This window comes from Mauremys reevesii, linkage group 22, assembly GCF_016161935.1.
Source record: "Mauremys reevesii isolate NIE-2019 linkage group 22, ASM1616193v1, whole genome shotgun sequence".
Classification (NCBI taxonomy): Eukaryota; Metazoa; Chordata; order Testudines; family Geoemydidae; genus Mauremys; species Mauremys reevesii.
In genome coordinates, this window is record NC_052644.1 from 496,080 (window position 1) to 522,021 (window position 25,942).

The 25,942-nt window shown below is 46.3% G+C and overlaps 3 long non-coding RNA genes across 3 annotated transcripts in view; 1 reads left to right on the forward strand and 2 right to left on the reverse strand.

The window, feature by feature from the left end:
* Positions 1-2,836, reverse strand: part of LOC120388940 — a 40,588-nt gene extending 37,752 nt beyond the window's left edge. Inside the window, exon 1 of the long non-coding RNA XR_005590685.1 lies at positions 2,451-2,836. This is a non-coding gene — a long non-coding RNA (uncharacterized LOC120388940). The remainder of the gene's footprint in view (positions 1-2,450) is intronic.
* Positions 2,837-8,030: 5,194 nt separating this feature from the next.
* On the reverse strand, positions 8,031-14,222 carry LOC120388939. The gene is made up of 4 exons (XR_005590684.1): positions 14,083-14,222; positions 13,882-13,955; positions 12,632-12,744; positions 8,031-8,119 (listed from the first exon to the last, which is right to left on the reverse strand). It is a non-coding gene; the product is annotated as an uncharacterized LOC120388939 (long non-coding RNA).
* Positions 14,223-14,397: 175 nt separating this feature from the next.
* On the forward strand, positions 14,398-17,957 carry LOC120388935. Its single transcript, XR_005590681.1, has 5 exons — positions 14,398-14,552; positions 14,674-14,756; positions 14,916-14,986; positions 15,972-16,017; positions 16,781-17,957. It is a non-coding gene; the product is annotated as an uncharacterized LOC120388935 (long non-coding RNA).
* Positions 17,958-25,942: the final 7,985 nt, after the last annotated feature.

Sequence of the window (25,942 nt, forward strand, 5' to 3'; positions counted from 1 at the left end):
TTTCAGGTAGAATGAAATGTTTTGTTCAACCTGAAATTAGGTGTTTCATTTCAATTTCAAGCTTTTTTAACATTAAATTTAAAAAAGTAGTGAAAAGAAATTGCTAAATGAGTTGTTTTCAACCCAGAGATCAAAGTGTTTAGAAAGTGTCAAAAGAAAATTTGCGTTTTTAGGATTTTTTTTCCCCCTGCCTGAAGCAATTTGACAAAATTGACGTGAATTCCCAAAATGTTTGTTGACCCAAATCTGCATATTTTTTTACTGAATAAAGTTTGTGAAATTTTTCCCCAGCTCTATAGAGCAGATATTACTCAAAGCCTACATGATTCCCTTAGGCCAGCACTGATAGAGCACCAAGCTAAAGGTCACGGGAATGAAATACTAAAGGTTTAAAGGTCAGGCCAGAGCAGAGAGAGTTCAGGGATCGATAGTTGACAGAACAGCATCCAAGCAAAGCAACCGCTGGCCAAGTGCATATGGTGCCAGCCTAGCCCATACAGCTGTGGAACAGATTGGAGCACACGCTGGGAGGTTTTGACAGGTATTGATAACCTTTATGGCCATATGGAAACAGCAACATTTCTGTCACATAGCAGCTCCCAGAAGTGCAGGATGTTCCCTTTGGAATGGTGCTTTGGGATGATTAGCTTTGTGTTCCAGGCTTCACTTGTTGATTACCTGTTCTATTCATTCCCTCTGCGGCACCTGGCATTGGCTACTGTCAGAAGACAGGATATTGGTCGAGATGGACCTTTGGTTAGACCCAGTATGGCCATTCATATGACTAGTGACTTTGTATGTCCAGCTTCCCCCTGCCCGGGGCATCTGATTTTCAGAGGCCAGGTGCTCAGCATCTTCTGAAAGTCAGGCCCTTCTAAGGTGTCTCAAGTTCAACCCTGTTGCAGGCCTGGAAGGGGAGTGGAGCTCAGCCTTGCCTGTGATGCAGCAGTTATCCCTCATCTGATCCTGATATGGTGGCTTAATTACCATGGGTGACCCCAGCTGTGGGAGAATTCCATAGAGGGGGAAGAGAACTAAGTGAGGGAGGAGACCCAGGGCAGAGGAGCAAGCTGGAGAGAACTACAGGGAACAAGTCAGGCTCCTAGGGTAGGCCCTAAGACAGACCCCATAAGAAGTCAGGGATGTCCCTAGGGAGGTGAGGCAGTGGGGAAACCTGCTGGAAAGATGGGCCTCCAGAGACAGAGCCCTGGGAGATGTGCTCAGCCAGGGGAGCAGAGAAGCAACCCTGCAGTGTCCAGCATTAGGGGTGAAGAGCAGCAGAAGGCTCCTCTGTTTGGATGCTGATGTGGACTCTTGTATCCTGCCAGGAGACAGAACTAGAAAGAGATGACCTGGGCCACAGAAAGGGAGGTAGGGACAGGTCATCTCCAGACCAAAGAGGTGGCCACCAGGGTGCTGGAGACAGAGACCCCTGCAAGGCCATGCTGTGGCACCAGGAACTGCTTACAGGCCCCAAAGGCCCTAGTCCATTTTTAAAAGCAGGTGCAGTATCTAGGGGTGAAATTTATCCTGATACATAGGGTCATGGGAGGCCTAGGCACCACCTTGTGCCAATTTTGAGGATTTAAGCAGCGCCCAAGCCTTGTGATGTCTCTCCGCAAAAGGGTGAATTTCACCCAGAGCGTGTAGTTAAGGCAGAGTGCATGCTGTTCTGCAGTATTGACTGTGCTTTCAGTCCTGCCTTGCCTATGGGATTTTGCTGCCTGCACACTACCAATTCCATTGCAGTGGCATGTTCACGCTGTCTTGGTGTGGTTACACAGATCCACACTGACTGCGTCCCTGACACTCATGACCTACTGCCAGGCCTCCAAGTGTTGACACTGATGAGCTAATTAAGGCCAGAGCGGGTTAGTAATTAGATAAGGGATCGGTGAGGAAAATCCATGCGCTGCAGGAAGTGGTGGTGGTAATTTAACTGGCCTCAGCTAGATGCAAAGGGGACCTGATTATGCTGTTAGCTACACTGCTGTGAATTCTGGTGTAAACTTTTATTTTCTGTGCCTGGTGCAAGACTATTGTCAGCCAAGGAAGAATCAGGCTGAAATAAACCTTCAGGACTGAGTCTCATTTACACCAAGACTCCCTCAACATTGCTCTGGCAGCATGAGCTGGCCTTAAAGTGGGTGGAAATATAAACTAAGGCACTGTGAAGGGACCTCAATGCAAGTGAGGAGGCAGCTCTAAACTCTTGCACGTAGGAGTATAAAGTAGTGTACTCACCATCTGTAGTACCCTTTGTAGCATTGCACCCTGGTCCTTGCCTGCAGCAAATGCTAAACTATCTGCCTTTCACCAGGTCTTCTGGGGCTCTGTCCTCCAGCCCAGTAACAAACCCCAGTTCCCTTCTGGGGGAACAAGAAGGGCCAATGGGAAGTTCACAAAAGAGCCTTTGACAGGAAGAGTCTCTCCCCCTTACCCCACCTCACCTTTAAAAGTCAGTCTTCAACCTCCCAGGTTCAGTATTCTTTCAGTTGGGCCTGTATGCCCCTTCTTCAGGGCTGGTAGGGTAACCCCCAGCTTCTAGTGCAAGGACTGTGTACTGGGCAGTTAAGTGTTTCTTCAGATGTGCTGCTGTTTCTTTCCCTGGGCCACTTCCTACCTCCAGGCAACTGTGTGCTGCTCCATGGCCTATGTTTAACTCTTCCTTTGGTTTTCAAGCTTCTCCTTTCTCTGCTGAGCTACTCACTTGTCTGCCTTGCTCAGACACCACTGGCGTGCTTTTAACAGACCCTATCTCAGAGCCTCCCATACCATAACAAGGGACCTAACCAGCTCCCTGTAGAGCTTCTTACCTAGTTAAACTTTAGAGCTAAGGGGGGATCCCCCTCTATCCAGGGGGCATCTCTTCCTCAGAAGAGGATCCTGCCTTCTCTACAACTGCACCCCGGTCTTAAAAGGCTCTGGCTTCCAATTATCCCTGTATAGCTCCAGCCAGGAAGCAGTAACTCACAGGTGTATTAACTGGCTCTTAACCCCTGGGCTAACAGGTGATGGGAGTAAATCCCATCACAAACAGGTATAAATTTCTCAGCTGCTCTGCATTGTTTTGGTAATTATATACACTGTGCCACAAGAAGGAAGGATGAAATAAATAAATAAATAAATTGCTTAGGCACTTGGAAAGATCATAATATCCCAACATTTGGGGCTCGTAGATAAAGGCAGGAACAGAGTGACTACACAGGTAAAAACTCAGGCATAAAACTTAAAACCAAGCTATAGAATCCACCATGACATTCACACTTCTGCTGCCTGCTTGAAAACCAAGCCAAGCCAAGCTGTGTGCTGTAAATGCCAGCTCTGTAACAATGTGCTCATGTGCAAAAAAGCAACTCTCTCAGGGAGGGACTGATCAATATATTTCTTTGATATCCATGAAGCATCAAAGGTTTCGCTGCTGAAGCTGGCAGTCATGCACCAGTGGAAGTTGCAAATGAGAAGTTTCTGTCTATTTTCAGAGAGCTCCAGTGGGGGATGAAGCACGTAGGAGCATGAGTGTGTGTGATAGGAAGGATTATGCAAAGGGTAGCTTGTCAGAATCGCCTCTGGGAATTAAATACAACAGACAGAAAGAAATCATATCAGGAACCTGAAGATCAGGAATTCAGAAAATCAGAACCAATAACACTCTTGATCTATGAGTGCCATGTGTAATATTTTATATTTAGAGACATGAATATAACAGGGTAGGTGATGGAGAATATGTCAGCTGTGACTTTGAACTTCCTGCTTCTCTATCAGACAAAGTCGGGGAGGTAATACCTTTAATTGGACCAACTTCTATTGGAGAGAGAGACAAGCTTTTGAGCAGTATTGTTGTAGCCATGTCTGACCCAGCATATTAGACAAGGTGGGTGAGGTAATATATTTTACTGGACCAACTTCTGTGGGTGAGAGAGACAAGCTTTCGAGCTTACACAGAGCTCTTCTTCAGGTCTGGGAAATGTACTCAGAGTGTCACAGCTAAATAGAAGGTGGAACAGACTGTTTAGCGTAGTAAACAGATATTTCCAAGGACCATTCCAGGTGAAGTGGCCCACTAACACCCCTCCAGTCATAGGGGAATGGAAGGGAGGGTAATATATTTAATTGGACCAACTTTCCCAGACTTGAAAAAGAACTGTCAGCTCGAAAGCTTGTTTCTCTCACCAACAGGAGTTGGTCCAATAAAAGATATTACCTCACCCACCTTGTCTCTCTGATACCTTGGGACCAACCAGGGCCGGCTCCAGGGGTTTTGCCGCCCCAAGCAGCCAAAAAAAAAAAAAAGCCACGATCGCGATCTGCGGCAATTCAGCGGGAGGTCCTTTGCTCCAAGCGGGATTGAGGGACCCTCCGCCGAATTGCCGCCGAATCCCTGAAAGTGCTGCCCCACTCCCGAGTTGCTGCCCCAAGCACCTGCCCTGGGACCAATGCAGCTATAACCACACTGCATGCTTCTCTCTATGTAAGTCAAAATCTTAACATGATTTGAAATTAATGGGTACATGTAATAGGGTGATAGAAGTCAAGTCAGGGGTGTAATCTGAAAGCATCCAGTAGCAGCTACTTCACAGGAAGGTGCACGAAACTCTGCAGTGGGCAGCTGAGGGATAACCAATGCATAAGGAAAGCATCTCCGTTCCTAGCTCCTGGTGCCCTGCAGAAACTGTTTATATCTCTTCCAAAACAGTTAGGGTCACACCCCCAGTTGGTATAAACTGCCATAATTTCATGGTTCTTTGTTTTAACCTTTATTGTTATAGCTCAAGTTCTCATTATCCATAGCAATGTCCAATCCCCTTTCTTTGATCTTGTGGCAATTAGTCCTGCAGGGTAGGTGGGCTTTATGCTAAAGTGCTTATTTTCATGGGTTTAAAATGTTCTGCCTTTGTATTTCATTGAATGTCACCTGCATCTTGTATTATGTGTGAGAAGGCAACTGAAAGCATGGACCACATCTTAATAGAAAAATTGACACTAGGTCCCGAACTCTTCACCGGTTAATGGATTAATAATGTCCCTGTGGTGATTATAGCAATTGCTGAGATGGAAAAATTAATCGCAGAGAAGTAGTTGCAGCATTTAGTGTTGTCTTAGCAGCTAGAGAGAAGGAAGAAGAGCCCTTACTATGAAGCCAGTCAGCTCTCCAGAGACCACCAGGGGTCGCTAGGCCACAGTTTGAGAAGCTCCACCCTCTATTTCTGTAAAGAATTGGTGAGACCGCGATTGATTATTGTATCCAGGTCTGATGTTGCCCACACTGCAAGCAGGATGTTGACAAATTGGAAAGGGTTCAGAAAAGAGCTGCAAGAACAATTTGAGGTCTGAAAAACCTGCCCCACCAGGAGAGACTGAAAAATTCAATCTGTTTTGTTTATTCAAAAGAAGATTAATCGACAACTTGATCACAGTCTAAGTACCTATGCAGGCAGATTTCTGAAAGTACAGGGTCTTTAGTCTAGCAGACAAAGGCAGAACAACAGCCAATGGGTGGAAGCTGAAGCTAGAATAATTCAGAGCAGTAGAAATAAAATGCAAGCTTTTAGTGGTGAGGTTAATTACCCCCTGGAACCACTGGCTGAGCGTACGGTAGATTCTCAATCACTTAAAATCTTTAAAAGATTAGATGTATTTCTAAAAAATATGCTGTAGCTTCAACAGAAGTTACAGGTTTGATGCAGGAATTACCGGGTGAAATTCTCTGGCCTATGTTATGCAGGAGGACAGACTATGATCTAATGGTCTCTTCTGGCCTTAAAATCTGTGAATCCATTAATAGTCTGGGGTAGATTCTCAAGCTTCAGAGCTCCTTGGAAATCTGCAGTCCAAAACTCCACTGGGCTGGGATGGTTGTTTTACTTTAAATTACAGTATATTAAAACACAGCCAATGCTTCAGCTCCACTCTGAGGAATTCGCCGTCTTAATGTGGGTCATGGAATGGCCTTTTTCTTGGCAACAAGAGAAATGAAAAATAAAATAGATTAATCCTGGTGGAGACTCCTTTGATGACAAGGAATTAAAGGAAAGGACATTGCTGTGTTACCAGGGCTGGCCTTGGATATTTTAATCTCATTATGACCATGTTCCTGTCCTATCCAGAGCCATTTTACAAGCAATTTTTAATTCCACAATTGATGCTTGGAGCTCACAGGGGGCTGTGCTGTAGATAAAAAAGGAGCTTTATTTTTACTGTTAGTATTTCACACACTTTAAATGCCTTTTTTTAAAGCTTTGGGGTAGATACTTTGCTGCTAATAAATTCTCTAGGTTGTTTGTTATTTCTCTGGATTTGCGAGTAGATAGTTGTGTATTAGCTCCTCCCTCCTCCCTGTGGCTCTGTGGGTTCTTGTGACAATACTAGGAGGGGACAAATCTGGGTACTGGTTGGACCCTATCTCTCTCCATGTGATACCACTGACAGCTGAGCTGGGCGGTGGGAGCCTGGTGGCAGAGTATTAACCCCCCTTCCATAACAGTCCTAGGCTCTGGGACTGTCTCGCCACTCATTGGTCTGACAGACCCCAGAGTTGTTACCCTATAAGGGCATGCTGCAAACCTCAGTGGAGATTTTCAAAGCAGTGCAGGAAAATTAGCCACCCAGCTTCACACTGAAATTACGGAAAGATATGGCCAGACTCCCTGCATGGCTCTGAAAAATCTCAGCCCCCGCCCCATCTTTTATTCTTAGGCCTTTGGGGAGGCTGTTGGGCATGATGGGAGAACACAGAGGGTGTGGGGGTGACAGAATGGGGAATATGGCCCTGGTGTGGTGTGAGAATGCAGAGGGTGGGCAGGGGGAGTGGGGAATGGGGCACCTTTACCTGGGGGTTCATGTCTGGGAAATGAACAGGTGAAAAAACCAAACAGCCGTCGTCAGGCCTGGTTTGCTCTCCTCTCGCTCCCCGTGGTATCACACCATGGATTTCAGTGGCGCTCCCCTGCCTGGTAGTGCCCAAAGAGCCACGAGAGTGCCAAAATCTCCTAAGCAGCTTTGGTGCCTGACCCCCATTCAAAGCCAGTGGGAATTAGGCACCCAACTCACTCAGGCATTGTTGAATATCACAGCAGGCACCAATCTGCATCTTCAGGTCCCTAAACACCTGTGTAAGCCTGGGCCCCTTAGGGTGACCAGATGTCCCGATTTTATAGGGACAGTCCCGATTTTTAGGTCTTTTTCTTATATTGGCTCCTATTAACCCCCACCCCATCCTGATTTTTCACATTTGCTGTCTGGTCACCCCAGGGCCCCATGTCTAACAAATGAGAGTTGCTGAGTGCTGGGCTCTTTTGTAATTATCTGGCCGCATGTGTAGAGGGACTTGGAGCTCTTCAGAGATGCCCAGCCTGCAAGCCCTCCCTGCGACAGCTCCTCTGCCCTATCTCCCACGCTGCCTCCCTTGAGAAGGGAAGGACTCCTTTGACGTAGCGTTGCAGCCTATGCAAGGCTAAGGAGACCCTTCTGCTCTGACGAGATGGGTTACAGACACGGTGTGAGGACACACAAATGTGTTAAGAATGGCCATATAAATACCTAAAAGAGACAGACAGGAAGCCCAGCTCCTCTCTCAACCCAGACAAATGAGGAACTGACTCAGAAAGATCAGCTAGGCCTGGCTAGAGTCTAGGCTGGAATTCATCTTGGCTTCTTAGGGAGCCAGCCTGAGAACAACTGATCTCAAGGCTGCTGGGATTTGGCCCTACTGAAGGGGTGGGGTGCTCGCCTGCTAAGAAAGATCCCACCCCCCAACCCCCACAGCTGAGCTTGTTGTTCTGTTAAAAATAAGCACGAACCCAAATATGAAGGTTGGAATTCAAGGCTTCATGGTGTTTTTTTGTGGCTTGCAAAGCTTGCACTGGCAGGGTTAGCCTTGGTGTTTGCAGAAGGAATAAGTCAGGCAGTTAGCCCAGTTTAGTGCTTCAGGGATGCAGTCATGGCCAATAAGAAACACGGGGACTAAAACCAGCATTTACCTTTATTGACAACATTATTACAAGCTTTATCACATTTTCGCTTTATGGCTTGGGGGCACTAGACGTAGTTAATCTCCTCAGGAAACTTGGTGGTTTCTTTGTGAACCATTCTGCATGGCAGAGGCAGCCTCCTCCGTATTCTGTAATGATGCAGAATTAGCCTTTAATGTTTTAGCTGCTTAGAACAGGAATGCTAATGACCTTTACATTTCCAAGATTCCACGCAATGCAGTTTAGGGGATGGAGCTCTGAGGAAGGCTGACCTACTTTCCCTCTGTTTGCAGCTCTCAAACTGAGCCACATCTGCTGCAGAACTGCTTGTGGGTGAGATGACTGACTGTTGATTTTCTGATAGATATGTAAAAAGGGCCAGGAACAAAGCTTGTTAGACTGTCTCTTTGGCGTTTCACTGCCTGATGCTGACTTTTTTTCCAGCCTATTTTTAAACAGCTCTCTCTTTCTGATTTCTTATTCTCATACTGCTTTTACTTACAAAAGCAAATTCAGTCAGAGCAATGAGTGACAAGCAGCAGCAAAAAAAACAAAAAACAAATCAAAAAAAAAACCCAACCCCCCCAAAATACCACAATGCTGGGGATTGCGGAGAAGCAAGCTCTGCCTGAGGATACTAAGAGCTTTTATAGAACAGCTTTGGGGAGCAAGCGTGGTCCAATGGTCAAGTTATTAAGCTGGGAGACCCAGGGTCATTGCCTGCTCTGTTACAGACTTCCTGTGAGCCGTTAGGCAAGTCACTAGTTCAGCCCGCAGTCACTCAGTGCTGTTGATAGCCCCAGCCTGCAAACTGTCTCCCTGACTCAGTTGCCCATCTGTGAAATGGGAATAATAGTACTTCCCTTCCCCACAGGGGTGCTGTGAAGATAAATATGTGAAAAGTGGTTCCCAAACTTTTTGTCATGCGCCCCGCTTACCCATAATGTAATCTGTCCATGCACCCCTGGGAACCTGGCCTGGGGCTGTGGCTAGGGCGGGCTCTGGGGCTGGAGCAGTGGTCGGGAGTGGGGCCAGAGCCAGAAGCCAGGCCACAGGTAGGGGTGAGGCTGGGGCTGGAGTGGAGCTGGGTGGCATGCGTTCGCTCCCCACCCCCTGTGAGGGCTGGCCTGGGCTCTGCCTCATGCTCCATAGTTTGGGGACCAATGTCTTACTGGGATGTGGCCCCTTTAAGGTGGGAGCGCTGGGAATTTTAATTGTCAGGTGCAGCACTTAAGGGGTCAGGTGACTGAGGCTGATGTGAGTGCCTGTGGAACTATATAAGACAAAGCTCTTGCTCTTGCTCTACTCTGGGAAAAGCTAGGGGTTAGGATGGGAGGATATGTGTGGGGGCTGCATAGAAAAGGGCAGGAGAGTAACTGGAGGAAAACAGTCGTTCAGGGTCCTGTATGAACTTGGGGAGAGGTGGGGCAGCAATAAGGCCCATAGAAAGGTGCTGAAGCCCAGAGACAAAGATGACTGTGGCATCTGAGCTCAGAAGGACCTGGGGAACCTGGACACACAGGTGAAGGAGGGTCACTTCTTGTAAACCTATATGACTAAGCCAGGCCCTGGAAGGGGAGACTTTCATTTTAAAAACCCCTTTGTGGGGGGTTCCCTTGGCTACAGCAGGGAAGGAAATGAAGGGGATATCTACACCACAGTTGGAGGTTGGATAGCTTTCTCCCTGCAAGCTTTACTCTAGCTAGCATGGCTAGAAATCACCCTGAAGATACGGTGTTGGGACCCCAGCATGGATTAGCAATGTGAACTCAGACCCAGAGTTCTGGGTGGGCTTACACAGCCTGCCTTGGGGTATGGGCCTCTGTGTCTTTGCTGTTGTTTTCAGCTGTGCTAACTAGATTAAAGTGAGTACAGGTTTGCCTACTCATGCACTAATCACTTGTCCAATTGCCCTGTGGAAAGGGCTGTGCATCTGGGCAGAAAGGGTACAGTGACCCTGTGACAGAGGACCCAGGGAGACAGCTGAAAGGAGAAGCCTGATCTAACCAGTCTTTATTTTCCTTGCTGCATGGAGCCTTGGGTCTCTCCTGCTTCCCTGTAGGATGAACTGTGGGACACCACTTGATCTGAGAGCACTAATTAATTACCCAAGCCAGCTGTAATTGGGATCCAGGAGTGAGCAACTCCATTGATGTGACGCTCTTCCCACTGCAGCCCCAATTCCTGGAGGACAGTGTGTTTGTGTGTCTGGGGAAGGCAGCTGAGCTCACCTGCATAGCTTTCTCTTGCCATTGCCAACTCTTCTGCATCATGCTGAGCCCAGGGCATGATCTCTCCCTATTCCTAATTACACAATCAGCCCATAGTAAACAAAATAATTAGTGTTTATACCAAACACATAATATAAACCTTGAATACAAACTGAGCTGGAACTTAATTTTTTTAATTGCACTTTGCAGTAATCACAGCTCCCTTTAATTTATATCTTTACACTTTGTTAGCAAGAGTCATGAGAACCCCACTCCCCCTGTGTAGTGTGGTAGGTTGCAATTTGCACCCATTTTTTGGAGGCTTGAGCACTGCATGGGTCTTGTGCTGACCCTGTGCATTGGTGTACATGTCTCTGTCACCACTTAGGTCTGATCTGCATACAGATTTTGTACCAGTATGACTGTCAGTTAAGGGTGTGATTATTTTTACCCATAGTCTATCTGTACCAGTACAGCCGCTAGCATGGACACAGCTATACTGATAGAGAAGTGCCTTGTAATAGTATAGCTTATTCCCTGTACTTGGTTAAGTTAGACTGGTATAAGCACTTTTATACTAGTACAACTACATCCATGCTAAGACAGTCAGTCGTTTCTCCTACCTTGAGTCTGTTGCCAATAACTTAGGCAGCATCAAGAGAGAACTTGAAGCCCGTGCTGCAAAAATGTCATCCGTAATGGGGTATCTTATCAAGGGCATCTTTTGTAAACCGAGCACTCTGATAAGTCAAGAGACAAAGCTTGAGGATGTACATAATGTTTTCAGGGGAGTGCAACCTGGCCCCTCATTGTCATGAATGAAAAGAAGTTGGATGTTGTCTTGATTTATCATCTTTGAATTATCAGAAATATGAAATAGTATGAATTCATGTCACATGATGGGATCTATTGTCTAACTGAAGAGGTCCTTTTCTCTTGAACAGTCCCCATTGCTCACTAAGGGGGGGTGTAGTCATCTGCTCCGAATAGCCTATCAACTTCCCTGCACAAATCACCTTTGACTGAGATCCAATAAAAGCAAGATGGAAAAGACCCCCTGGAAGGCCTAAAACACAATGGCTGGGCAGTATCAACAGACCCCTGTCCCTCACAGGTATCCTACCCCATAACACCCCAAACTTGACTTAGGACAGAATATCCTGGAGGCACATAACATGGTCAAGGGCCTCTATGCTGTCCATGCAATGACATGAGAGCTAACTAAATGCGAGACGAGGTTGAGTGTGGACAAAATCTTAGTGCTTGTCATCCATCGATCTCTGCTGTACAAAGAAGGGGCTGTATCTTTATTGTCCTTTTAAACATGGGGAAACTGAGGCACAGGCAGACCCATGACTTAGTAAAGGTCATAGAGTAGGTCCATATCGGAGTTGGGAATAGAACCTAGCAGTCCCAACTACCAGGCATTCATTTTTAACAATGAGCGTAATTAACCATTGGAACAACTTATCCAAGGGCATGGTGGATTCTACATCAGTGACAATATTAAAATCCAGATTGGATTTTTTTTTCCTAAAAGAAAAGCTCTAGGAATTATTTGGGGGCAGTTCTCTGTCCTGTGCTATACAGGAAGTCAGACTAGATGATCACAATGGTCCCTTCGGGCCTTGGAATCTATGAATCAATCTCTTAACCACTGGGCTGTGCAGCCTGCATTACTAGATGACTTCAAGCAGATATGAAACTGTAATCAAGAGAGGCAGTAAAGTCAGAGTGGAACAATGTTTTTCTTGGCTGTACATTTTTACTCTCACCTGTTTCAAGTGATGAAACATCCAACAGTAAAAGGAAATCAGATCAGCAAAAATGCTCCAGGGTGCCTGACTTGCTTCCCCTTAACACAGAGGTGAGCAAACTACGGCCCCGGGGCCGCATCCGGCCGTTCAGACATTTTAATCCGGTCCTCGAGCTCCAGCTGGGGAGCAGGATCAGGGGCTTGTCCCACTCCGCACATGCCAAGGCTCCGTGCGGCTCCAGGAAGCAGTGGCACATCCCCCCTCCATCTCCTATGTGTATAGGCAGCCAGAGGGTTTGCTGGCCGGCATAGGAACTGGAGGGAGGACATGCTGCTGCTTCCAGGAGCTGCTTGAGGTAAGCACTGCCCTGGGCCTGCTCCCCTGCCCCAGCCCTGATCCCCCTCTGAACCCCTCGATCCCAGCCCTGAGCACCCTCCTGCACCCCCAACCCCTCATCCCCAGCCTCACCCCAGAACCTTCACCCCCAGCCAAAGCCCTCACCTCCTCCTGCACCCCAACCCCCAATTTCATGAGCATTCATGGCCTGCCATACAATTTCTCTGCTTAGGGTGACTTTTGGAGTGGGGGCAGGGATTTGGGGGAAAGTCTTGGAGTATGTCCTGAAAATGGCCAGATTCTGGATTAGTCTAATCTCCCCTGTGAGTTTGTTCCATCCTCTTGTCTCTGCATTTACCTGTTTTCCTCTGGAGTGTTGTCCCACAGGAACGCAGGTGTCATGGATGAACCTAGATGGAGAAGCGGCGCCTGGTTCTCCATGGCTCCTGCATGTCATATTGTCACTTGCATCTGTGCAAAAGCAGGTGTAGAACATAGCCAGTGTGACTTGATAGCATTGCCACCCTGTCAATGGTTGTGCCTTGTACAGGAGAAAGGAGAACGGCTCTGGGTTTTAGTCCACGTTATACACTAGCAGCATTCACACAGTATGAACAGCAGCCCCACAGATGCTATTTCATTTTGTAGGTGGGTTTCTGATCTTCAATTTTTAGACACAAGGGGATCTTTAGGCTCCTTAATTTATTGTGCCATTTAAAGAAGACAGATTGCTCCTGGCCTGTATTCAGAAATGAATAGAAATAAATAATGTATTGAATGACATTCACAGAGGGCCAGTACAAGGCATATGGATGGCCTGCATCGGTAGAGTTACACCAGGAATTAATTTGACCTCTTAAACTGAGACTTTTTATCTATTATGTAGGGATCCTCTCACTGTTAAGGCTCCAAACTTAATGCCAAGACACCATGGTGGGAAAGGTAGAAGGAAATTTTGGGTGAAATTCACCCTTTTGCATAGCGCCAATATAAGGGATATGGACCACTTAGAACCACTCAGTCCCCATTTGGGATTTTCTTTCTCCTAGGCCCCACGGTGTCTGAGCTCCTCACAAGGCCCTGCAAGGCAGGGCAGTGCTATTCCCTTCATTTTACAGTTGGGGAACTGAGGCACAGGGAGACTAAGTGACTTGCCTAAGGTCACCCAGGAAGTCTTGCAGAACAAGGAATTAAACCCCCTCTTAAGTCTTGTGCTGCCCATCTGCAGAGGGGTGAATTTCACGCTCATTCCATGTTGCCAACACTTGCAGTTTTATCACAAATCTCCTAATATTAGGTGTGTTTCCTAAAGCCCTTTCTCTGGGAATCATGGGATTAGATGGGAATCTGAGCTTTCTTTTAAAAAAAGAAGTTTGTAGCCCCCGTGGTTTAAATGAAAAGCTTGAAAATGCAGTTCCCAAAAGGCTGAAACAAAAAGGGAATTTTTAAAAAAAATCCCTGATTTAAAAAAAAAAAATTATGCGGGTGGGAGGGTGACTTAGGAGTTTTGAACTCTTGGGGTTGGTGATACTGCTAATGAAGCATCTGTGGTAAAGTATTTGAATAAAGGTTTGATTTTAAAAAAAAAATCTGTATTTGTTGGCTTACCTGGGCAACAGAAGACCTTGAATTTTCTCTGAGTAGAGACTTGCACCCAGACAAGGAGATGATAATTTCAAAGCCTGGTAAAAATGTAAAATAGATCAGTCTGCATGTGAAATTAGCAAAACATTTAGAGAATAATTTGTACCGAATATGACAGGAGGCCTATTCAAATGAATTAGGCTCCAGATGCAATCTCATTCTCACATTTTAAATGAATATTCTCATTTATCTTCATGAAATATAAAGCTGGCTGTTGATGTCTGAATTGTAAAAGATACCATCCCTTGCTGGTATGTGCAGGTGTCAGGCAGACTTAGTGAGGCTCTTGCAACACTTTGCTTTTGGGGGCCAGCTGACCTGTGTGTTTAGCTCCTGTGTACCTGCTCTCAGACTGGTTGGTGTCACAGGCTGGACTGTCCCTTTAAGGACAAGCCTAGGCTAGTAAAGGCCTGCTCCAAATCTCAGCTGTTGGTCAGTGACTCCTGGTTGAGAGGGCTGCAGGATGTGCTTGAGGTGGGGCACAAAAGGACCCGGGGAGAGTGAAGCAAGAGGAGAAAAAGACTTGGGGTATTATAGTAGTGGTCTGGTGCAGGCTGTTAAGGTACCTGCCTTTTGTTTAGGGGTCCCTGCTTCAAAATGGAAGATGAGGGCAGCAAGTGTGGTAGGAAAGGCTGGTTAGTTTGGACTCTTAACAGCTGTTTGAAGATTTTCAGACTAAACTTTATTTTTCTGTGGAAAATGGCCTTTTTCATAGAAATAGAAACTGAATGGTTGAAACTTTGTTTTTTCCATGAGAAATGTGTGGTGGTTTATAAATCCAAAACTTCAACCAAAAGCCCCAAAAGCTTCTGAGGGGAGGAGAGATGTGCGAAGAGGAGGTTGGTTTGTTTTTCACAGACATTTTCTGGGGGGGTTTTGTGGGTTTTTTTGGTGGTTGTTTTTTTTCCCCTGCCAAACTCCAATATTTGTCCATGAAAAGTTTTTAATAGTGTTCACTGTTTTCCAACTAGCTCTGTTCTTTATTGCTTTGGCTACAGGGCATGTGAAGACCATTTGTCAGGGGAGACTGAGGTAGTAGCCACGTCCTGATGGTGCAGCTGATGGAAAGGTAAGATGTATCTTCTTGTTTTGGATTGGTTTCATGAGCCTGACTTTAATGAACAGGCAAAAGAGGGCCACTTTTGCACAGCCTGGGTTACATTATGCACTCCTGTGTAGAAAGCCAGCATCTTTAACCACAAAGGAGCATCAGGATTTTGAGATGCTAGGGTGCCAAAGGCAGTGGTTGGGGCACTTTGTATTGCATGGCATGTTTCATAGAAATATCAGCCTCAAGAACTAGAGCTCATCTGAGAATAGCAAAAGAACTTCACTTATTTTCACCCGAATGTCATAACTTTTTTGGTGGGGTGGGTGGGGAGACCAGCTCTATCCAGACCCAGGGAAACTGGAATTCTGATCTCTGCTGAAATGAGAGGAATAGTTATAAAAGACATAACTGGCTGAAGAAAAGACTCCAAGGGTTTTCATAACTGCCGAAGGCAGCCTGCCTGCCGTACTTGGGGCGGCAAAATACCTAGAGCCGCCCCTGCCTGGGGCAAAGCAATTTTGGGGGCCCCTTCCATAAAAAAAATTGCAATACTATAGAATAGTATATTCTCATGGGGGCCCCTCTGGGGCCGGGGGCCTGGGGCAAATTGCCCCACTTGCCCCTTCCCGGGCAGCCCTGAGTGACTTGCTCAAGTCACACAGCAGATCAGTGGCTAAGCTGGGGATAGAATGCAGGTCTCCTGATCATCAGTATATTGCACTAACTAGTTCCTATTAGCACTGAGTTGCAGGTGCTGAAGTTTCTTGCTGCCGAAGGCACTGATTCTGTGAATGCTGACACCTGTGGTGGGCAGGCTGTTTGAAACTGGGAGTTCTGCTGATGCTGTTTTGCTAAGAAGCTTAATACGGGACATGTCCGCCTCTCTCCCTCCCCCTCCTGCCCCCATGGAAATGTGGAGTTTGGCTTAATGCTAAATCACATAAATTAACTACCCCCTTCTCCAAATGCTGTTTGATCAACCTCTGCGTATTTACCCCATCAGCTGCGGAACTGCGTCATTTACTCCAGATGGCTCAGCTGAAAATGAGGTATTATGCATATCATTGCCATTAATGTCATTTTCAAAGCAAGTGTCATTAGGGCTTCTGTATGATTTAAAGTCTGATCTGATTTCACATATCCTTCATTTGGCTGTCAATTTGCCAGGGATCTCTGAAGTGAGCGAGTCAGTCTGCAAAAGCTTTGCTAACAAATAAAGAGATCCTGTGAAATTGTCTGCCACTTTCTCCTGATTTAATTCCTTTTATGTCAGGTGTGGGCAGAACATAATTATATTTCTGTTCTACTCACATTCTCTCTCTCTTTCTCTGTGTTATGGGAATCGGTAAAAGCAGGTTTCTTAACATTGCATAATATTTTCTTTAAAAAAAAGTAATAAAACAAACAGTGGCCCTGTGTGGGCACCTGTGCATCTCAGAACCAAACTGGCCCAGGGCTGCAACAGCAGGGGTGTTGGCAGAGCTGCTGTGGGATGGCTGGTTGGGATGGAGGGACATCGGCGGCAGCACGGGGTGGGTGGAGCACAGGACTGGAATAGCAGGGCAAGCTCCTGTGCACAGGCAGAGCTGCATCTGTATCCAGACTAGAATATCTGCTCGTGTGCTGGCCCATGAGGAAGCTTGCTCAGCACTCGCTTATGGCTCAGTGGCCTTGCCCAGCTCAGTCCTGTCTTCTTCTGGGCACCTCAAATACAGCATTCATCCATTCTAGAAAACTTTTGCCTTACTCCTGTAAATGGACCAGTGAACCCCCAAGGCACCAGAGTGACCCCCCCAAAAAATTTGCTTTCAGGTCTGTGAAGATTGAATGGCCACCATTTGCTTTCCTGTGTCGGTTCTGGAGCATCAGCAGATTGTAGAGCAACTGGCTACTCCTGGGTGGCTCAATCTTCTGGTGGCTCTGAGACACATTAAAGGAGCTAAGCTGCCTTGTGCGTTGCAGAAGCCAGGGGCTAACTACTGTATACTTTGACCACGGTGGAGTGGCCTCCTTCAGGGTGTTGCTTTGGGGCCTATACCCAGCAGTTGGGTTACGACTAGTGGCACTGTGGGATGTAGGGTTCCTGGTACCGTGTGTGTAGACATCCTAAACCCGGAGACTCTCTCAGGGGAAGGGGACAAGAGGGGATGGGTCTCGTCCCTGTCCAGTTGAGACCTGTGTAAATTTAGGGCACTGTACATGTTTTATTGCAATAAAACTATATTCAGGTAACTAGATGTCTATTAACAGATGAGTCATGTCACTTACTCTTGACAGTGGGCATTCTCTGATAATGACAGCAACTAGCAGCATTATGCTGAAGAGACTTTGGTCGATGCAGTTGCCATGGCTGTGAGGTGACATTTGTTCATTATAATGGCTACTGAAAGACCAGGTAATGGGCACTTCACTGCTAACAACTTAGCAGGACTTGCTTATCGCTGGGGGCTGGAGGCAAAAGATTTTACCAGCAGAAAGAACAAATATCAAAGTGTGAAATGTGGCTTGCTGTTTTCTTCAGGTGCTTGCTGTACATGTATAATTAGCTAGGTGTCATTGTTTATAACTCCATAACTTGCCTCTTAAACTTCTCTGATTACACATATGCCTATACACCCTCCCCGCAATGCCCCTAGTATTTTGTGTGCAGCAGAAATTGGAAGCCATGAATAAAGTTAAAGAAACCAAGGACAGTCTCTCTTCCCCCCATAACTAGCTCACTGTCCAAGTGTATTTTTCTAATATGTAAGTAGCTGTAAAATTTTCCTTCCTACAGTGAACTTTGTAAAATGAGTTCAAGGTTTTCTTTTGTTTCATTAGCTTTTCTACAATCATTTACACAGTGCAAAGTGTGTGTAAAACACTCTGTACTAATGCAGATCATTACACAACTTGCAAGCTGTCTGGCTCAGTCCTGCCCATGCCCTATTTAAAGCACCAAGAACTTGTGGTGTGTGATGTCGGTGCTGGTTCATTCATTTTAATAAAAATCAAGTCCCTCTGTAAGCAACGGATCGCTTCAAATGTCTCTCATGCCTCTCCTACCCTGGCCCTTAACATGAGCTAAATCTCACTGCATCAATTTTTTTGGGGGAAGAGATGGACTGGCTCAACCAGACAGCTTTATGTAGTTGTTTTAAACTGCTTGCATAACTGCTCTAATACCTAAGGGTATGTCTTCACTACCCGCCGGATCGGCAGCTAGCGATCGATCCAGTGGGGATCGATTTATCGTGTCTAGTCTAGATGCAATAAATCGACCCCCGAGCACTCTCCCGTTGACTCCTGTACTCCAGCAGTAAGTCGATCTAAGTACGTCGACTTCAGCTACGTTATTCACATAGCTGAAGTTGCGTAACTTAGATTGATACCCCACCCCACCCCCCGCAGTGTAGACTAGGGCTAATAAGACACCCCTTTAATTATAGTGGAAAATATACCAGAGAGCCACAGGCTTACTAAGCAAAAAAGTAGCTATCTAATCCTTTAAGCAGGAGAGAAAAGGAACTAAAGATACAACTGTTACCTGCCAAGCAGAAATTGTGGCCTTTGCTACATCATGATGGCGTGAGAACTGAAAGGGATATTTTTAGTTAGACTAGGTGATCTATTTCTTTCTGGCCTCTCCAAATGCTTGGTGACTCTGCTGCCCTCTTTCATTTTTGCTTTCTGGCTTCTTAGCTGATTGCTAGGATTTTCCCAAACTTTTAGACTCAATGACTAATGAGGGAGGCTGGATATCATCTGCTGAAAGGAAGCCCCTTTTTTAGGAACAAGGGTAATGTGTGTGAGTATAACATAAGGTTATGATTCTTGGTGTGGGTAATTTTATTAAAAGTCACAGAGAGGACATGAGCAGTCAACAATACATCATTAATTTATTAAAGCCGAAGCCTGAGCCCCGCCGCCTAGGGCTGAAGCCAAAGCCTGAGCTCACCGCCCAGAGCTGAATTACTGGAATTTTCAAGAAGTCATGGAGGTTTCATAAAATCACAGAATCCGTGACCCCTGTGACAGATGAGGGTGGTCTTGTTAAGGCACCGGGCCAGGAGTGCTACCCTAATATGCATAGTAAAGGCTCTGACTGGACAGTCCCAGGGTCTGAAACCTTTGCTTCACCTTGTTTGCCCGGGGGTGAAATTTAATCCTGGGTGAACTTCATCCCTCCAGCACAAGGCCTAGGCATTTTAAGGCCTCAAAATATGCCCCAAGTAATAAAATCATAGAAGTGGAGGACTGGAAGGGACCTCAAGATGTCTTCTAGTCCAGTCGCCTGCACTCATGGCAGGGCTACAGAATGGGCATTCTATCACTCTAATTTGTTCTGTGGTCGTATATAAGGACCCCTGTCCTAGTGCCGAAGGGCTTTTTAAGTTACCAGAGAAAGGTGTAGGCACTACTAATGGCTGGAAGCTGAAACCAGACACATTCAGTTGGAAATAAAGCATAAAACAAGTGAAGGTGATGAACCATTGGGACACACTAGCAAAGGAAGTGGAAGGCGCTCCATCTGTTTGTCTTTCTGAACTATATTCTTGCCCAAACACAAGTTATTGGCATCAGTGCAGGGGTACCTGGATGAAGTATAAGGCCTGAGACATACAGGAGGTTAGACTAGATCGTCTAATGGTCCTTTCTGGCCTTAAATGCTATAAAACAACAGACAGATGCACCAGCTGGCTAAGAGGAGCACAGGGAAACAAATAAAATTCTTGTGAGGCTTCAGAGAAGAGAGCCTAGCAAAACCCAGGGTCTAGAAAAAAACTCGTACAAAGAGACATTGAAAAGGCTGGGATTGTTTACCAGAGAGAGCGAGCATGATAGACGTATATAAAATACAGACAGGCCCAGAGAAGGTTTATTGAGAGCTTCTGTTCTCCCTGGTTTACTACACAAGAACAAGAGAATGTTGATTGAAACAGGTGGCAAATCCACAATGGATCAAAGGCACAATTGGACTGTGGAACTCTCTTCCACAGGATGGTACTGAGGCTGAGAATTTAGTAAGAGTCAAAAACTGATTGGACAGCCGTGTGGATAATAGAATATCCAAAATTGTTGTTAATGACAAAAATTCTGGAAGGGCATATCAAACCTCATGCTTCAGAGCTCAAGTCTCTAACTACTAGATAATGGGCTAGATAGGCCTTGATTCTGATCCAGTCTGGCGATTTTTATGGTCCTAACTTGAATTCTAAATTGCACATATGTCGATTCTCTCCTACCGGGTGTCGGCAAGTCTGTCTCTGCCTTTCCTAACTCCTCCTTGCGCTGTCTCCAGTTCAAATGGACTTTGCAGCTGGCATGTTGGGATTTAACACCTGGTGCGTTCTCCTCCCACCCACTTCTCCTATTTCCATAAATCTCAATTAGCAAAGTGAGCGGCATGGGAGAGACTTGGAATAAGAGTCTCTGACATTGTAGCTCTTTGTGAGCAAGGGAATACCATTTACTTTGAGTAATGTTCCTGCGCCATCTCCCCAGCCTATCATTTCCTGCTGTAAAGCACTATGCCTGGGTAATTCTCTGCTCTGGTGAGTCTGGGAGTCACCTGTGCTGCAACCTGGGAGGCTGTGGCTCAAGCAAGGGAGGCTAGAGATTAGTGGAGAAGAGACACTGCTTTTCTGGCTTGCGTTGGGCCAGAATTTTCTGGTGTCTATTTAAAGAAAGGGAATGAAGAGGAAGTAGTAAGAAGTGGAATGGAAGAGGGGCAGTATGATCTAATATTCAGAGCAGGGGGTCTGGGAGTCAGAACTCCTGGGTTGTATCCTCTGCTGGGGGAGGGGAGTGGGGTCTAATTGTTAAAAGTGGGGAGGGGGCAAGGCTGAGGTCAGGGCTCCTGGGTTCTGTCCCCCGGGCGCTGTTATCTTTGGCAGCAAGGCTTAATTAACGTTGGGATCCTTGGATTAAAGGTGCTGTGATGGACACAGTGGTGCTGCTACTGCAGTGCACAGTCATTTGGCTCTGGGGGGATGCACCATGTAAATTGAGGCATTAAAAATAGACCATTTATGATGGGAGAGACACCATGTGCAAAAGAGCTTATCTGACATGACTTCATCATGTTAACAAATGCTGTAGGCTAAGCTCTTCTCTGGAGTATTGGAATAATCCCTGCCCTGGATTTGCCTTTTTAGGGTATTAGCTGCTGTGTTAACTCCCGGCATATCAAGCTAGACAGTGTCTCTGGGTCATGCAGAGAAGGGACTGTGCTGCTGGCAATGCTACTCCTTGTCCCGGCAGGAGCCCCTGGCACAGGCTGGGGGTCAGTTCAGAGGGGGAGCAGCAGAGAGGCCTGGATGCTAAAATTCTTACCTTGTTCCAAGCTGCTCCTGTCTGGGTGTCACTTTATTTCATGCTAAAACATGGGGCCGTTCGTCAACCATGAGAGGCGTTAAGGCTGAGAGTTTGTATCCATGGAGCCTGCCCGGCCCCTGGAGCATGTGCTGTAGTCTCCACAGAATAATGGCTAAGGGATGCCACTGTACAGTCCTTTCTTTGTTCCCTGTTGCCCCATGCAAGTGATTCTACCCCCTTCTAGTTCAGCCTGTGCCCAAGATGGGGGCAGTGTAGAGGGGCTCAGACATTAGGTCAGGCTTGTTCCCAGAGCTGGGAATAGAACCCGGGAGTCCTAACTCCCAGCCTTCCCTTCTCCAACCACTAGAAGACCCTACTCCCCACCTAAAGCTGGGGATAGGACTCAGAAGGTCCCCACGATGTTTAATTCTGTAGCTGTCAAGCGGATATTGTGTATGGAGAGGTGTGGAAAATAATGCCAGATGCTCAACATTCCTCTGTAGGCACGAGTACCCAAGACCCTGGCAACCTCTTCTTTCTCTGTCTGTTTTAGTGAAAATTCAATTTGCAGTAAATAGTCTACCTTTTTGTAAACACATTTTCAACCTGTGGGGCTTGTTTTAGCAAGTGATTCAAAAGAAGGGTCTCTTCTGGAGTGCAGCATTTCCTAATCCCTGAAAAAGGAGGTGACAGGATCTGGCTCTGGGAAGAATGAATTCTGAACAGACGTGCTGTCTTGCGGCAGACAGATTTTTCTCTCTCTGAGTTGAAAAACCTTACTGCTAGTGGGCAAAATAAAATATCCTTGAACCATATTCACGGACATGCTGGCACCTTGAGTCCATGGAATCTGGCTTGATAATATTTAAGATAACATTGTCTATTAAGAGACCAGAGTAAACATGTTCTGCACAAAAGCCTTTGTGGTCAGAAGGCCTTGCAGGATGTACCGAGCTGAATTTTGGAGCTTGGATGGGGAATTCAGGATTCAGTCTCTGTGACACAGGCAGACAGGGCCAGCTTCAACTTTTTTGCCATCCCAAGCAGCGGTGGGGGTGGGGGGAGAAAGATAAAGCCACGATCGGTGCACTGCTTCATTCTTCGGTGGCAATTCGGTGGCTGGTCCTTCCGCCCGAGAGGGACTGAGGGAACCGCCGCTGAATTACCGCCGAAGACCCGGACATGCCGCCCCTTTCCATGGGCCGCCCCAAGCACCTGCTTCCTGCGCTGGTTCCCTGGAGCCGGCCCGCAGGCAGACCAGGTGCGAGCTTGTGCCATGGGTCCCCTTGCCTCAATTGAACACTGACAGATACGTAGCTGAAATGAATCTGGATCAACTCTGTGCTTTAATATTGTTAAAATAGGTATAAGAAGTATAAGAATGTGCTTAGACTGTATTGAATGCTTGTGAGTTGCTGCCTGCATTATAACATCTGTATTCCATATTGTAAGGTAATATCTGAACGGTTGCATTGCAAGCTTCTGTCACTGTAAATCTCCAGACTGGAGAGAGCAATCAACTAGTGTGAAATGCTGGTCTCCAGTGGAAGGTGTCCTGTCCTGCCTGACAAGGAAGGCCTGTGGATACCAGACAGACTAGAGTGGAATATTAGAGAACAAAAGACTTTGCTTATTCTTCCCCACACACACATATGAAGATGAGTCTTGCAAGTGAATTGCTCTATCAACTGAATTTGTAGCTCAGAGCAGAAGGGGGAAAGGGAATAAAAAACCCTGACAAGGAGGAACTGGATCTCATTGCTGCTGGGACTCTGGGGGGCATGCATTACTAGGCATAAGCAACAGATCCCCTGAGCTTAGCCTGGGTTAGCCCCAAAGGACATACAGAGCTGGCTTACTATAAAAGCTTCTATTACTTTTTGAAACTTAAGATTGGAACTCATTTGTGTGTGTCTATATTTACCTGCTTTAACCTTGTAAATAACTCTGTCATTTCCTTTTCCAATATAACACACTGTCTATAAAGATTTATTATACGACTGGCTACAAGCATTGTCTTCGATATGAGATCTAAGTGCAATTGGCCTAGGGTAAGTGACTGGCCCTCTGGGACAGGGATTGATCTGTATACTGCTGTGATGCTTGGCGTAAGGGACCATCTATCACAAAGGCAGGCTTGCTTAGGTGACAAGACAGATTGGCGTATCCAAGGAGACTGTCTGTGACTCCATGTTTAGGCTGTTATAGCACTTGAGGTGTTTACACTTGATAATTGGTTGCTGAGAGCTAAGTATAAAACTCACGGCTAATTTGGGGTGTTCACCCTGTTTCCTAACAGCCTGCCCTGAGAGTGGTACTTGTGCTCGTGAGCCACTACAGGAGAGCTGGACAGGCTTTCCCTGCATGTGTTTAGCTCAAATGTCTATAAAAATTCTGGGTTTGGTGGGTATATCATGGGATTCATACAGCTTGGTTTTGCTGTTATTTCTTCTGCCACTTACCACCGAGTGGAGTTCAAGGATATGTGTGGGTGGGTGTTGGAGGTGTGTTTAGTCCTGAATGAATGGTAACTGACTGTTTTGCGGATGGCTTATATAAGACTTTGGCCTTGATCCTGTTCTCGCTTACGTTTGGTGTAAACTGGGAATAACCCTGTAGAGTAACACGTGTATAAAACCTGAGACTAGAATTGGCCCCTTATGAAAACACAGGGCTAGATCCTTGACTGCTGCAAATTAGCATCTATTTACTTTTTGGTGAAATTTACGACCGCTGAGCTTCCAGCTCAATTTTAAAATACAAATGTTCAGGCTTTCAAAAAAAAAACAAACCCCAATGTTCTTTGGAGGGTGGAAGATATAGATCAAGACAGTTATTGATTCTGACATAAATATATTTAACAGCTAAGTGTGTTTTGTGGTGACATTTCCCAGGGTCAGTGTGGAGTCATAAGCCAGTCAATGCTTCTAACCTGCACTTAGAAACATATTAGAATAGCATTGTTGATTGAATTCCCTCCATTACCTCCTGGAAGAGGGGCTGAATCGGACAGTGCTGCCTTCCCTCCCCCTGCGGACTTCATCATCCTCTCTAAAGGGCTAAGCTGGGGAATCCTCTTGTGGTCAAGGCAGAACATTCAAAAGATCAGGGCTGGTTTCCTCACAAGAGGCTGCCATGCACAGGAGGGCCAGGTCTTCACAAATGCTCAGCATGTTGTGCTCAGGTTGCAGGGGCGACCACTCATATCCACCCTGATTCTTGATAAAATGCCTCAGTGGTTACTCAGTTAAAAATTTATACCCTTCCAGTCTGAATTTGTCTAGCTTTGTCTTCTAGCCATTGGTTTGTTTGACCTCTCTCTGCTAGATTGATGAGCCCATTGTTAAATATTTGTTCCCCATGAAGATACTTACAGATTTCTCAGCAGGGAAGTCTCCTAAAGGTCTGTCACCCTCTTCAGGATTATCAGTCGCTCTGCTTGGAGGTAGTGGTGGGAGAGGAGACCCCTTTGTGATCACCATATTCTGAGGCCTGGCCCCCAGTGTAAACTTCAGCTGCCTCTAACAGACTTTGTTCTCCATGGCCCCATGGGAGCAGAGAATACCCATGGTACATGGCATTCTTGCTGCACCCCTGATCCACCAGGTGCCCCAGGGTGAAAGCAGGATTTGCAGGCCAACTCCACGCTGGCAGGGGAGACCTCTGCATAGGGGCAATTTTCAGGGGGCCATTTCAGTCCACTTTAGGTGCCCTTTACACTGCTAAAGTGACTTAATGGCCCTCTGGTGGGTCTGAGAATTGGGTCCAATTGTGGAATTGCTCTTGGCCGGATGTACCTGCTTTCCTGTCACTAACTGCCTAAAGCATTCTGAGATTTGTTGGGGCATAACTGACCTCTAATTGCTCCTTCCAACGACCAATATTTATCTATTTCCTCACTATTGCCTTCTCAATAGCTATCAGCAGCTCTTAGCTAACAACACTCGCTTCTTTCTGAGTGTTGTAGTGTGTATGGGGAAACTGGGTTGAGACCAATTAATTCTGCAGCTAATATATTTTTGTTTTAAATTTCTAGCCCCTTCAGAGATTTCTGGCAAGTTTTCTGGGCAATTATTCAGAACTCAAATCATGCTTGAAGCATTTAGAAGTAACAACTCCAACAAATTAATTTAAATGCTTGTACAAATTTCCAGTAGGTTTTTTAATAGTTTTTTTATTTCAGTGCCTTGTACAAATCCAGATTTAAACGAGAATACTGTCAATGCAGTAGAAGTGCTGGGGATGGTGTAACACTGACAGACCCTGGTTGTCTGTGGGCAGGATCGAACCTGGGGCCTCTGGAGCTTAGAGCATGAGCTAAAAGCCATATGGCCCTTAGCTAAGGCTGTAGAGCAGACTCATTAATCTGTCTCTCTAAGTGGTCTTGGTGCCACTAAAGGGGACAGAACACCACACCCAGGAGGTATGTGGGTTACATACTTCCCCTAGCTGAGGAAGCACATCCTAAGCTTCAGAGACTTCCCAGTTGAAATCCCGGACGAGTCCCCACTTGTAACACTATCAGACCCCGGTTGTTGGTGGGTGAGGCAGGCAGGATTGAACCTGAGACCTCTGAAGCATGTCTCTGCGGCCCCGGGCCAATGGGAGCTGCAGAGTCAGCGCTGGGGGGCGGGAACAGTGACAGTGTGCGGAGCTGCCTGGCCCCTCCCCCCCGTG